This window comes from Mobula birostris, chromosome 7, assembly GCF_030028105.1.
Source record: "Mobula birostris isolate sMobBir1 chromosome 7, sMobBir1.hap1, whole genome shotgun sequence".
Taxonomy (NCBI): domain Eukaryota; kingdom Metazoa; phylum Chordata; class Chondrichthyes; order Myliobatiformes; family Myliobatidae; genus Mobula; species Mobula birostris.
The window spans coordinates 187,433,557-187,447,541 of record NC_092376.1 but is presented as its reverse complement, the minus strand read 5'-3'; positions in this window follow the sequence as shown (position 1 = coordinate 187,447,541).

The following is a 13,985-nucleotide window of genomic DNA, read 5'->3' as shown; positions in this document are numbered from 1 at the left end:
ATCAAACGAAAGTTGACATTGAGCCGCTCTGTTTGAAAGTGTCAGAGTGTGTTGTAAGAATGGTTACTAGAGCAAAAAGGAACCTGGACTTCACCAATAAGATTTACAAACAAGTCATGTTGAAGTCTTACAAAATATGAGTTATGCAACGATTGGAGTATTGCATCCATTTCTGGTCACCACAGTTAGAAAAGATCCTTAAGGTGGCAGATTGCAATTAAGCTAGCAAGAAGTGATTTTTAAATAAGGTCAGATTGGAGAAGCAGAAGTTATTAAAGGTAGTACAAACAAAGTTTGAGCAAAAGCTTAACAGATTAAGAGAAGGAAATTGCATCCTTTAGCAAATGCTTCTTCAATCATTGTACACAGATTCCATAAGACTATATGACATAGGAGCAGAATTAGGCCATTTGGCCCATTGAGTCTGCTCCGCTTTTCAATTATGGCTGATCCTTTATTCACCTCCTCGGCTCCAAAGCCTGCCCTTCTCCCCGTAACCATTGGAGCTTGATCCTATCAAGCTCTGCCTTAAATATACCCAATGACCTGGGCTCCACACCTGTCTGTGGTAATAAATTCCACAAATTCATCACCTTCTGTCTAAGAAATTTCTCTGCATTTCTGTTTTAAATGGATGCTCCTCTATCCTGAGGTTGAGCCCTCTTGTCCTAGACTCCCCCACCATGGGAGCATCCTTTTCAGATCTATTCTGTCTAGGCCTTTCAACATTTGAAAATTTGTAAGGTTTCAATAAGAACCCCCCTCATTCCTCTGAATTCCAATGAGTACAGACCCAGAGCTATCAAATGTTCTTTATATGATAACCCTTTCATTCCTGGAATCATCCTCGTGAGCCTCCTCTGAACCCTCTCCAATGCCAGCACATCTTTTCTTAGCTGAGGAGCTCAAAACTGTTCGCAATACTCACCAGTGCCTTAGAAAGCCTCAGTATTATCTCCTTGCTCTTGTGTTCTAGACTTCTTGAAATGAATGTTAACATTGCGTTTGCCTTCCTCACTACAAATGCTAACTCCAAGTTAACCTTCAGGGTGCTTCGCACAAGGACTCCCAAGTCCCTTTGCATCTCAGATTTTTGACTTTCTCCCCATTTAGAAAATAGTCTGCACATTTATTTTTACCACCAAAGTGCATGAACATGCATTTTCCAGAATTTTATTTCATCTGCAACTCACTTGCCCATTTTCCTAATCTGTCTAATTTCTTCTACAGCCTGTTTCCTCAATACTACCTGCCCTTCCACCTATCTTTGTATCATCTGCAAACTTGGGAAAAACGCTACCTATTCCATCATCTAAATCATTTATATTCAGCATAAAAAGAAGTGGTCCCAACACCGACCCCAGTGGAACACCACTAGTCACTGGCAGCCAACCAGAAAAAGAATCTTTTATTTCACTCGCTGCCTCCTGCCAATCAGCCACTGCTCTAACCATGCCAGTAAATCTCCTGTAATACTATGGGCTCTTAACTTGGTAAGCAGCTTCATGTGTGGCACCTTGTCAAAGGCCTTCTGAAAGTCCAAATATACAAAATCCACTGAATCCCCTTTAACTATCTTACTTGTAATCTCCTCAAAGAATTCCACAGGTACGTCAGGCAAGATTTTCCCTTAAGGAAACCATGCTGACTTTGTCCTATCTTGTTTTGTGTTACCAAGTACTCCATAATGTCAACCTTAACAATTGACTCCAACATCTTCCCAACCACTGAGATTAAGCTAACTGGTCTATAATTTCCATTCTGCTGCCTTTCCTCTTTCTTAAAGAGTATGGTAACATCTGTAATTTTCCAGTCCTCTGGCACCATGCCAGAGTTGAATGATTTTTGAAAGATTATTACTAATGCCTTCATAAACTCTACCGCTACCTCTTTTAGAACCCGAGGGTGCAATTCATCTGGTCCAGGTGACTTACCCTTAGGTCTTTCAGCTTTTTGAACCCCTTCTCCCTTGTAATAGTAACTGCACTCACTTCTCTTCCCTCACACCTGTAAACATCTGGCACACCGCTAGATTCTTCCACAGTGAAGACTGATGCAAAATACTCAATTAGTTCATCTGCCATCTCCTTGGTTCCCATTATTCTCTGGCCTCATTTTCTAGCCATCTCATGTCTCTTTTGTCTCATCTCTCTTTTACTTTTTACATATTTGATAAAGCTTTTACTATCCACTTTGATATTGTTTGCTAGCTTGCTTTCATATTTCATCTCCTAATGATTCTTTCAGTTTTATGCCTCATTCTTGACTTTTGAAGAACCTTCTGATCACAAAAGCATCAGGATGCAACATATGTTTACAATCATATAACCATATAACCATATAACAATTACAGCACGGAAACAGGTCATCTCGGCCCTTCTAGTCCGTGCCAAACACTTACTCTCACCTAGTCCCATCAACCTGCACTCAGCCCATAACCTTCCATTCCTTTCCTGTCCATATATCTATCCAATTTAACTTTCAACAACAACATCGAACCTGCCTCAACTACTTCTGCTGGAAGCTCGTTCCACACAGCTACCACTCTTTGAGTAAAGAAGTTCCCCCTCATTATAATGAAGGCATCCGTTAGTCTTGCAAGACCATGGATCTGCGCCTGGAAAGTCTTCACTCTCCAGGGCACAGGCCTGGGCAAGGTTGTAAGAAAGACCAGCAGCTGCCCATGCTGCAAGTCTCCCCTCTCCACGACACCAACGTTGTCCAAGGGAAGGGCATTAGGACCCATACAACTTGGAACCAGTGTTGTTGCAGAGCAATGTGTGATTAAGTGCCTTGCTCAAGGACACAACACATGTTGCCTCAGCTGGGGCTCAAACTCATGACCTTCAGGTCGCTAGTCCAATGCCTTAACCATTTGGCCACGTTCCCTCATGTTACCCCTAAACTTTTGCCCTTAAACTCTCAACTTATGTCCTCTTGTTTGAATCTCCCCCATTCTCAATGGAAAAAGCCTATCCATGTCAACTCTTTCAATCCCCCTCATAATTTTAAGCACCTCTATCAAGTCCTCCGTCAATCTTCTATGCTCCAAAGAATAAAGACCTAACTTGTTCAACCTTTCTTTGTAACTTAGGAGATGAAATCCAGGAAACATTTTAGTAAATCTCCTCTGTACTCTCTCAATTTTATTGACTATCATGTAGCTTGTTTGTATATTAGCCGTAGATTAATAGTGTTGTACAGCATGGAAACAAGTCCTTCATCCCTGCTTGTTCATCCTGACCAAGTTGTCTACTTGAATTAGACCTACCATCCTGTATTTGGACTATCATCCCCTAAACCAGGGGCTCCCAACCTTTTTTTTTATGCCATTGACCAATACCATTAAGCAGGGGTCAATGGACCCCAGATTGCGAACCTCTACTCTAAACCTTTCCTATCAATGCACCAGTTTAAATTATACCCAACTCTATAACTTTTTCTGGCAACCCGTCCCATGTATCCACCACCCTCTGGAAAAGTTCAAACTGAAAATCAAAGTAAATTTATTATCAAAGTGCATACAATATATGTTACAATATACTACGCTGAGATTTATTTTCCTGCAGTCATTTATAGGAAAATAAAGACATACAACAGGATTTAGGAAAAAAATACCTATATAAATAAAGTCTGACAAACAACCAACATGCAAAAAAAGACAAATTGTGCAAAATTAAAAAAAAAACGAGAACATGAGTCCTTGAGACTGAGCCTGTGGGCTGTGGAATGTGCTCGGCATTGAGGTGAGCAAAGTTATCCATGCTGGTTCAAGAGCCTGATGGTAGTAAGGTCATTACTGTTCTTGAACTTGGTGGTTTGGGACCTAATGCTTCTGCACCTCTTTCCAGTTGTCATCGGCAAGAAGAAAACATGGGCTGGATGCTGGGAGGCCTTTGTGATGGTTCATGTGACAGTGCTCCTTCAAAATCTGCTCAATGGTGGGAAAGGCTTTGCCTGTGATGAACTGGGCTGTATCCACTATTTGCCTTTCAGATGCCTTGTAAATCTTTCCCTTCTCACATTAAAACCCTCTAGGTTTTAACACACATACTTTGCAGAAGAAAAGAATCTGTGACCATTCACTTCACTTTATGCCCCACATGATTTTATATATCCCTCTGAGGTCACTTCACAGCTTCTTAAGCTCCAGGGAAAATAAAGCCCCCGCTTCTCTGGCCTCACCTCATCACTCAAGCTCTCCAGTCTTGGTAAATTTGCGAATCTTAGAAATTCTTAGGGAAAACTGTGTCAAGAAAACGCAATAATTCATCCTGTAGGATAATTTCATCTGGATATGTTCATGATAGGCCTAGATGGAATGGACATGAAGATGATATTTCCTATGGTGGGGAATCTAGGACTAGAGAACACAGCCTTAGAATACAAGTATGCCACTTTAGAACCTACTCTGAGGAGAAATTTCTTTAGCCAGAGCGTGGTTAATCTGTGAGATTTATTGCCTCAGACAGCTGTGGATGCCAAGTCATTGGATATATTTAATGAGGAGGTTGATAAGTTCTTGATTAGTAAGGGCGATAAAGGTTACATGGAGGAGGCAGGAGACTGGGGTTGAGAAGGATAACAAATCAGCCATGATGGAATGGCGCAGCAACTTGTGGGACCAAATGGCCAAAATCTGCTCTTGTGTTCTCATTGTTGAGGTAACAAAATAAAAATACTTTGATATTCTCCTGCTTTGTACAACCCAACACAACCTTGCAGCTGATCTACGATATAAGAGGGATTTGAGCACAAAGACTTCAGGGTCTGGAAGTTTGTGCCATAATAATGATGCATCTGTAAATAACATCTTTATTAGTACATTGAAATTTCAGGAAGAAATTAAGCTATTAGATGGAGTTCTACATTAGTCCACAGGGACCCCATTGCCAAAAGCTTTGAATACTTAATTCTCTTCCCACCATCCTATTAAAGTCAATGTCAAGGTTGAATTTGCAAAAGTGATGGCATTGTAATCATTTCTAGCTTCTAACCCCATTGCAGAATGGCACTGGAGGGTTCTGAATCAGTAAAATATTGATTCGCTCAGAACCTGCCTGAGGGTAACTCTCTTTCTGACCTGTTCTCAGAACTTCATTGAATTCTTGAGCCTCAATTAAGAAATGAAAAAAGTGTTTTGATGGCTAGACATGTTCTGAATATGTCCTTAACCATTACATTTAGTTATTTGTTTTTGACGCTGAACACGGCTTATAAATCGGGCTCAGGACCACAGGCAATTTAGCGGATAATCAAAATATACCCTCTCAGTTCTTATATGTTTCAGTGCACACTCATCAGTCAAATAATGTTTGACTTCGACACTCCTTCCATGCAGCTGGTGACCCATGACAACATATCAGCTCCACTATTCTTTCTCAAGTTATAATAGGTAGGGCTGAAATGCTAAAAACTCTTCAAGATTACTAGCTCAGAATTTTAAAAATGTATATAAAAGTAAAAATCTGCAGGAAGCACTGAACTACAAAGTCCAATATATCAGCAGCACATCCCTCCCACCATTGGTAGCACCTGCAAGAGGCGCTGCTTTCAATGAGGCAACATCTATCATCAATAATCCTTGCCATCCTGGTCATGTCATCTTTTCACAGCTGCCCTCAGCTGGGAGGTAAACAGGCAGCCATGAAACAAAGAAACCCAAAAGAACCCATAAAAATGAAGACCATCAAACGCCCAATGTGCAGACAGAAAAAAAAATCCTGCAAACAATAAACGCAAGCAAATACAGTTCTGAACTGAAGTCCATGGAGAGTCCATCCCCAGACCCTTAGTTCAGTGCACTGCAAAGCAGTGAGCTGAACCAGTCTGTCCCTTACCTTGGGCTCCGACATCCTGACCGTTTCAATCTGACCCAGCACCAAATTCATTGCCCAAATATCAGGTTTAGTCGCTTTCATACTCTCTGAGGTCTGGACCCTGCCATCTGAATTCAGCCTGTTCCTGACCTTTCCAATTCAGCCTGACACCTAAATCATCATCCAAACTTCAGATTCAGTTGCTTTGATATGCTTTAACGCCTGGATCCCTCTGCTTCCCCACCTCTGTTTCACAACACCATGGCTACTTTACTAAGATAGGATTTTTTCTGTTCTAATTGTATTCTTTCTTGTACAGACTGTGCACATGTTTAATTTATGTTTTTTTCTATAATGTTGTGCAAGTAAGTTTTTCACTGTACCTGTCCATAGAACCATAGAACCATAGAAACTACAGCACAGAAACAGGCCCTTTGGCCCTTCTTGGCTGTGCCGAACCATTTTCTGCCTAGTCCCACTGACCTGCACACGGACCATATCCCTCCATACACCTCCCATCCATGTATCTGTCCAATTTATTCTTAAATGTTAAAAAAGAACCCGCATTTACCACCTCGTCTGGCAGCTCATTCCATACTCCCACCACTCTCTGTGTGAAGAAGCCCCCCCCAATGTTCCCTTTAAACTTTTCCCCTCTCACCCTTAACCCATGTCCTCTGGTTTTTTTCTCCTCTTGCCTAAGTGGAAAAAGCCTGCTTGCATTCATTCTATCTATACCCATCATAATTTTATATACCTCTATCAAATTTCCCCTCATTCTTCTACGCTCCAGGGAATAAAGTCCTAACCTATTCAACCTTTCTCTGTAACTGAGTTTCTCAAATCCCGGCAACATCCTTGTAAACCTTCTCTGCACTCTTTCAACCTTATTTATATCCTTCCTGTAATTTGGTGACCAAAACTGAACACAATACTCCAAATTCGGCCTCACCAATGCCTTATACAACCTCATCATAACATTCCAGTTCTTATACTCAATACTTACATTAATAAAAGCCAATGTACCAAAAGCTCTCTTTACAACCCTATCTACCTGTGATGACACTTTTAGGGAATTTTGTATCTGTATTCCCAGATCCCTCTGTTCCACTGCACTCCTCAGTGCCTTACCATTAACTCTGTATGTTCTACGTTGGTTTGTCCTTCCAACGTGCAATACCTCACACTTGTCAGTATTAAACTCCATCTGCCATTTTTCAGCCCATTTTTCCAACTGGTCCAAGTCCCTCTGCAGGCTCTGAAAACCTTCCTCACTGTCTACTACACCTCCAATCTTTGTATCATCAGCAAACTTGCTGATCCAATTTACCACATTATCATCCAGATCATTGATACAGATGACAAATAACAATGGACCCAGCACTGATCCCTGTGGCACACCACTAGTCACAGGCCTCCACTCAGAGAAGCAATTCTCTACCACCACTCTCTGGCTTCTTCCATCGAGCCAATATCTAATCCAATTTACCACCTCTCCATGTATACCTAGCGACTGAATTTTCCTAACTAACCTCCCATGCGGGACCTTGTCAAAGGCCTTACTGAAGTCCATGTAGACAATATCCACTGCCTTCCCTTCATCCACTTTCCTGGTAACCTCCTCGAAAAACTCCAACAGATTGGTCAAACATGACCTATCACGCGCAAAGCCATGTTGACTCTTCCTAATAAGCCCCTGTCTATCCAAATGCTTGTAGATTCTGTCTCTTAGTACTCCCTCCAATAACTTACCTACTACTGACGTTAAACTCACTGGCCTATAATTTCCCGGATTACCTTTCGATCCTTTTTTAAACAACGGAACAACATGAGCCACTCTCCAATCCTCCGGCACTTCACCCGTAGACAGTGACATTTTAAACATTTCTGCCAGGGCCCCCGCAATTTCAACACTAGTCTCCTTCAAGGTCCGAGGGAACACTCTGTCAGGTCCCGGGGATTTATCCACTTTAATTTTCCTCAAGACAGCAAGCACCTCCTCCTTTTCAATCTGTACAGTTTCCATGGTCTCACTGCTTGATTCCCTCAATTCCATACATTTCATGCCAGCTTCCTTAATAAATACAGATGCAAAAAACCTATTTAAGATCTCCCCCATTTCCTTTGGTTCCGCACAAAGCCGACCACTCTGATCTTCAAGAGGACCAATTTTATCCCTTACAATCCTTTTGCTCTTAATATACTTGTGAAAGATCTTTGGATTATCCTTCAATTTGACTGCCAAGGCAACCTCATGTCTTCTTTTTGCCCTCCTGATTTCTTCCTTAAGTATTTTCTTGCACTCCTTATGCTCCTCAAGCACCTGATTTACCCCCTGTTTCCTATACATTTCATACAACTCCCTCTTCTTCTTTATCAGAGTTGCAATATCCCTTGAGAACCAAGGTTCCTTATTCCTATTCAATTTGCCTTTAATCCTGACAGGAACATACAAACTCTGCACTCTCAAAATTTCCCCTTTGAAGTCTTCCCACCTACCAATCACATCTTTGCCAGAGAACAACCTGTCCCAATCCACACTTTTTAGATCCTTTCTCATTTCTTCAAATTTGGCCTTCTTCCAGTTCAGAACCTCAACCCTAGGACCAGATCTATCCTTGTCCATGATCAAATTGAAACTAATGGGGTTATGATCACTGGAACCAAAGTGCTCCCCTACACAGACTTCCGTCACTTGCCCTAATTTGTTTCCTAACAGGAGATCCAATATTGCATCCCCTCTAGTTGGTCCCTCTATATACTGATTTAGAAAACTTTCCTGAACACATTTTACAAACTCTAAACCATCTAGACCCCTAACAGTATGGGAGTCCCAATCAATGTATGGAAAATTAAAATCCCCTACCACCACAACTTTATGTTTCCTGCAGTTGCCTGCTATCTCTCTGCAGATTTGCTCTTCCAAGTCTCGTTGACTATTGGGTGGTCTGTAATACAATCTCACTAATGTGGCCATACCTTTCCTGTTTCTCAGCTCCACCCAAAAGGACTCAGTAGACAAGCCCTCTAATCTGTCCTGCCTGAGCACTGCTGTAATATTTTCCTTAACAAGCAATGCTACTCCCCCACCTTTCATTCCTCTGCCTCGATCACATCTGAAATATCGGAACCCTGGAATATTAAGCTGCCAGTCCTGCCCCTCCTGTAGCCAAGTTTCACTAATTGCTACAACATCATAATTCCACGTGTCAATCCACGCCCTCAACTCATCCGCCTTCCCTGCAATACTTCTAGCATTGAAATATATACACCTCAGAAGATTTTTACCACCACTCACAACCTTTCTATCAGCAGATTTGCTTAAACTTTCAATATCATTTATTTTCACCCCAGCCACACTGTCAGCTCTGGCCCTCTGGTTCCCATCCCCCTGCAAATCTAGTTTAAAGCCTCCCCAATAGCACTAACAAACCTCCCTGAAAGGATATTGGTCCCCCTGTGGTTCAAGTGTAACCTGTCTCTCTTGTACAGGTCCCACCTGCCCCAGAAGAGGTCCCAATGATCCTGAAATCTGAAACCCTGCCCCCTACACCAGTTCCTCAGCCACTTGTTCCTCCTCCAGAGCATCCTATTCCTACCCTCACTGGCACCTAGCACAGGTAGCAATCCTGAGATTACCACCCTTGAGGTCCTGCTTTTCAAGCTCTCTATACTCACTACATGCATACTCTATGCATGCATATGCATACCAGTGTACACCAATAAACTTGACTTTAGCTAATTGTGATTTCTTATTCTGTGACTACCTTTTCTTTGGTGCAGATATTGCAAAAACTCAATGGAATGGCTGACACGTAGCCTCCGGAACCTTCTCTCCCTTAAGTAAACATTTAACCACAGGTACTCACAACATATCTGACAACAAGCCAATGCCTTTTTCATGACTAACCAGGTCACCCTCCCACTACTGCAGTGCCCTTTAAAGACAAAGACTAGCTCTGTTTGTCACACGTACATCAAAACATACAGTGAAATATGTTACTAATTCAGCAAGGATCATCGTTGGGCAAGTATTGCCAAGCATGCCCGTAGCTCGCTAACCCTAACTGTGTGTCACTGGAATGTGGGAGAAAAACTGGAGGACCCAAAGAAAAGTTATGCACTCATGGGGAGAACATACAGACCGCTTACAGATAGAATCAGAATCAGGTTTAACATCACCGGAATATGTTGTGAAATTTGTTAACTTTGAAGCAGCAAGACAATGCAATACAGTGACCCCAGCCATTATCTGTATTCTTCAGAGATTATCTACTTGGCATAACCAGGATTTGTGATATGCACCAGCTGCTTATATGACCATCCACCACCTGCTCCCATGGCTTCACATGACTCTGATTGGGGGAAAGCATTCAGTCATGGCCAAGACATTCAGTTGTTGCTCAGAGCAAATGTCAGAAAGAGGAAGAAATGTAATCAAAGTGACTTTGACCATGGAATAATTACTGGTGACAGATGGGGTGGTATGAATACCTCAGGATCTGCTGATCTCCTGGGATATTTACACACATAACAGTCTCTAGAGTTTACAGAGAATGGTGCAAAAAAACCAAAAAAAATGTCCAGTGAGTAGTAGTTCTGTGGGGAAAAACACCTTGTTAATTAGAGTGATCAGAGGAGAATGGCCAGACTGGTTTAAGCTGACAGAAAAGTGACAGTAATTCAAATAACCATGCTTTACAATGATGATGTGCAGAAGAGCATCTCTGAATGTGTCAAACGCAATGAACCTTGAAGTGGATGGGTTACAGCAGCTGAAGACCATGAACATAAACTCACTACCTAACAAAGTGGCCACTGAGTGAATGTATACTATTCACATTTACCTGTATGGAATATCCGAAACACGTTAGTGTGTTCCTTATCCCACTCAGTCTATCATCTATCCTCATTGCCACTAAAGTTTTTATATCCTTAATTAAAGTAGGAAAAAAATCAGCAGGTTAAGCAGCATTTATAGAAAGTGGAATAGAGCCATCATTTCTATCCAATAACCTTTCACAAGAGCTAAGAAAATTTTTAAATAACACAGGACAATGTTCCAGAAGAGGATAGAAATGGTCGGGAGAAAGGGAATGGCACCGATAAAATGGAGGCCAAGAGAGATTTAATGACTTAAGTGATGGTGGTGTCTGTCGAGAGATTGTAGTGAAGAAATGTTTCTTGAACCTCTTCTATGAAGGAGATGTAAAAATAGAGTTGAATAAAATCTGATAAAAGGACAAAGTAAAACAATAATGGAACCATAAGGAGACAATCTGAAGTTAAAAAAAAATCAGAATTCTGGAAACGCACAGCCAGGTCAGACAATATGACTGGTCAGAGATAATGGTTCAAATGGATGAACTTGAATTTGAATCAGTCAGAAGAAATAATGTTAAAGTATTTTATGTTATGGAGAAAGGAAGAAGATAGAAGGGCCAAAAGTAAGGGTGTGTGATAGGTTGATGTCTAGGAAAAATTGGATGAGACAAGTGTTGACGATGCTGACTGAGAAATGGGAGTTGGGATGGTTGTTCGATGTTGATTAATGAAAGTTATGTTGAGAGAAAGCAAACAAAAGAAAACATGAATGATATCTGAGGTTACTAGAAATGAGATGGAAAACCAGAATAAAGAGAAATGTAAAATTCAGGAGTGATGTGGCTAAATATCAAAAATAATCTGAATTTAACATGATGTTTTACATCACTGTATTGAGTCAGAACATGACAAGATCTGGAGGAAGTGTGTGGACTGAAGCAATGTCTGAAGAGCCTTGTTCAATTTTTGACAGCTGTCCCTTGCCTTCATGGAACATATACTCAGTAGCCACATGATTAGATGCAGGAACATTCCTAATAAAGTAGCCAGAGAAGCGGAACCTGGTGTGGTCTTCTCTGCTATAGCCCATCCACTTCAATGTGCCATGCATTCAGAGATGTTCTTCTGCAAACCACAGTTGTAATGTGTGGTTATTTGTGTTACTGTCACCTTCCTGTCAGCTTGCAACAGTCTGGCCATTCTTGTTTGACCTCTCTCATTAAATAGGCACTTTTCCCACAGAACTGCACTCAATGGATTTTTTTTTTACATCAATCTCTGTAGACTCTAGAGACTGTTCTGTGTGAAACCATCCCATCTGGCAATTACCATCATTCCACAGTCAAAGTCACTTAGATCACACTTCTTCCCCATTCTGAAGTTTGGTCTGAACAAGAACTGAACATGTTGACCATGTTTGCATCCTTTTATGCATGGAATTGTTGCCACATGATTGGCTGATTAGATATTTGCATTAATAAACAAGTGTACTGGTGTACCTAATAAAGTGTCCGATGAGTGTGAAAGACTACAGCACTTTCTCCTTTTACTCAATTTAACACCCTTCTACTTCCCTTCCTGCACTTACACCTGTTAAATTTAATTCCTCCATTTCTTCAGATAAGATCTCTCCAGGCTTGTTCTCCCTCAGTTGCCTTGGGTGCAACTGTTCTCTTCTCACACCATCCCATCTACGTCCCCATCTCACACCAGGATGGTCTGAATAGACCTTTCTCACTTGAATAGTTTCTCAGCTTCTTTTTAAAATTCCAGACATATCTGCATGGCACGGTAGTGTTACGATTAGTGTAATACTTCACAGCGCCAGCAAGCTGGGTTCAATTCCCGCTGCTGTCCGCAAAGAGTTTATATGTTCTCGCCCTGAAGGTGTGTGCTTCTTCCAGGTGCTACGGTTTCCTCTCATCCCAAAAGTGTATGGATCAGTAAGTTAATTGTTCACATGGGTCTAATCGGGTAGTGTGGTCTGGTTGACCAGGACAGGAATGTTATGGTGCTGTATTGCAAAATAAAATTGACTTTCAAAACCTCTGCTGCCATTAAAATTTAATTGACTTTCAAGACCTCTGCTGCCATTATGAGAAATTCATTCTCATAGTTCTCGCTTGGTGGTTCATGGTTCTAGATCCTTAGCACTAGTACTTTGCCATGCATTTTTCTTGGAATTGCATATTGAAGGTCAGGTCTACGGTACTTCAAAAGTTTTTTTCTCTGATATATAAAACGTAAAGGAGAGGCAAGAGAGGATATCGTACTGCTTAAAAATTACACAGTAATGGGGGAACAATGAAATGGAGGATGATCTCAATTCGTATATTGTGTCAGTCTTCACTGTGGATTAAAAAGTATCAGAGGGCAGAAGTGAGTGAAATTGCTATTACTAAATAGAAGATTCTTGGGAAGCTGAAAAGACTGAAGGTAGATAAGACACCTAGACCAGATGAACAGCACCTTAGGGCTCTGAAAAAGATTGTGGAAGCATTAGTAGTGATCTTTCAGAATCACTAGTTTCTGGAATCATTCTGGAGGACTGGAATATTATAAATGTCACTCCAACCTTTAAGAAGGGAGGGAGGTAAAAGAAATTGTATGCCAGTTAGCCTGAATTCAGTGGCTGGGAATATGTTGGAATCCATTATTAAAGGATGAGGTTTCATACAATGCTCATTTGGGCTTCTTTAACACCATGTGTCAAAAACCCTACTACGTGCCTCTGGTGCAGAGTAAACCTGCAACCTCGAGGACAGTGAGGAAATGGTCAGAGGAGGCTTATGAGGCGCTCCAGGGTTGTTTTGAGGTGACAGACTGGCAGGCACTCTGTGAGCCACATGGAGAGGATATTGATGGGCTCACAGAGTGCATCACTGATTACATCAACTTCCGTGTGGACTGCAATGTTCCGACAAGGACTGTCCTTTGTTATTCAAATAACAAGCCATGGGTGACAAAGGACATTAAGGACGTCCTGAACGCTAAAAAGAGAGTGTTTAGAGATGGAAATAGGGAGGAGCTGAGGGCAATACGGAGTGAACTGAAAGCCAGGATCAGGGAGGCTGAAGACAGGTACAGGAGGAAGCTCCAGCAGAACAACATGAGAGAGGTCTGGAGGGGGATGAGGACCATCACTGGGTTCCGGCAAACTAGCAACAGAGGAGCTGATGGCAGTGTGGACAGGGCCAACGAACTTAACCTGTTCTTTAACAGATTTGACATTGTGGCCCCTGCCCATCCTCCACATGAGTCATCTGTTGTTGGCCCCCAACCAACACATATTCCACTCTCCACTCCGACCCCTCCCCACAGACCCCCACCCTGCTCTCATGA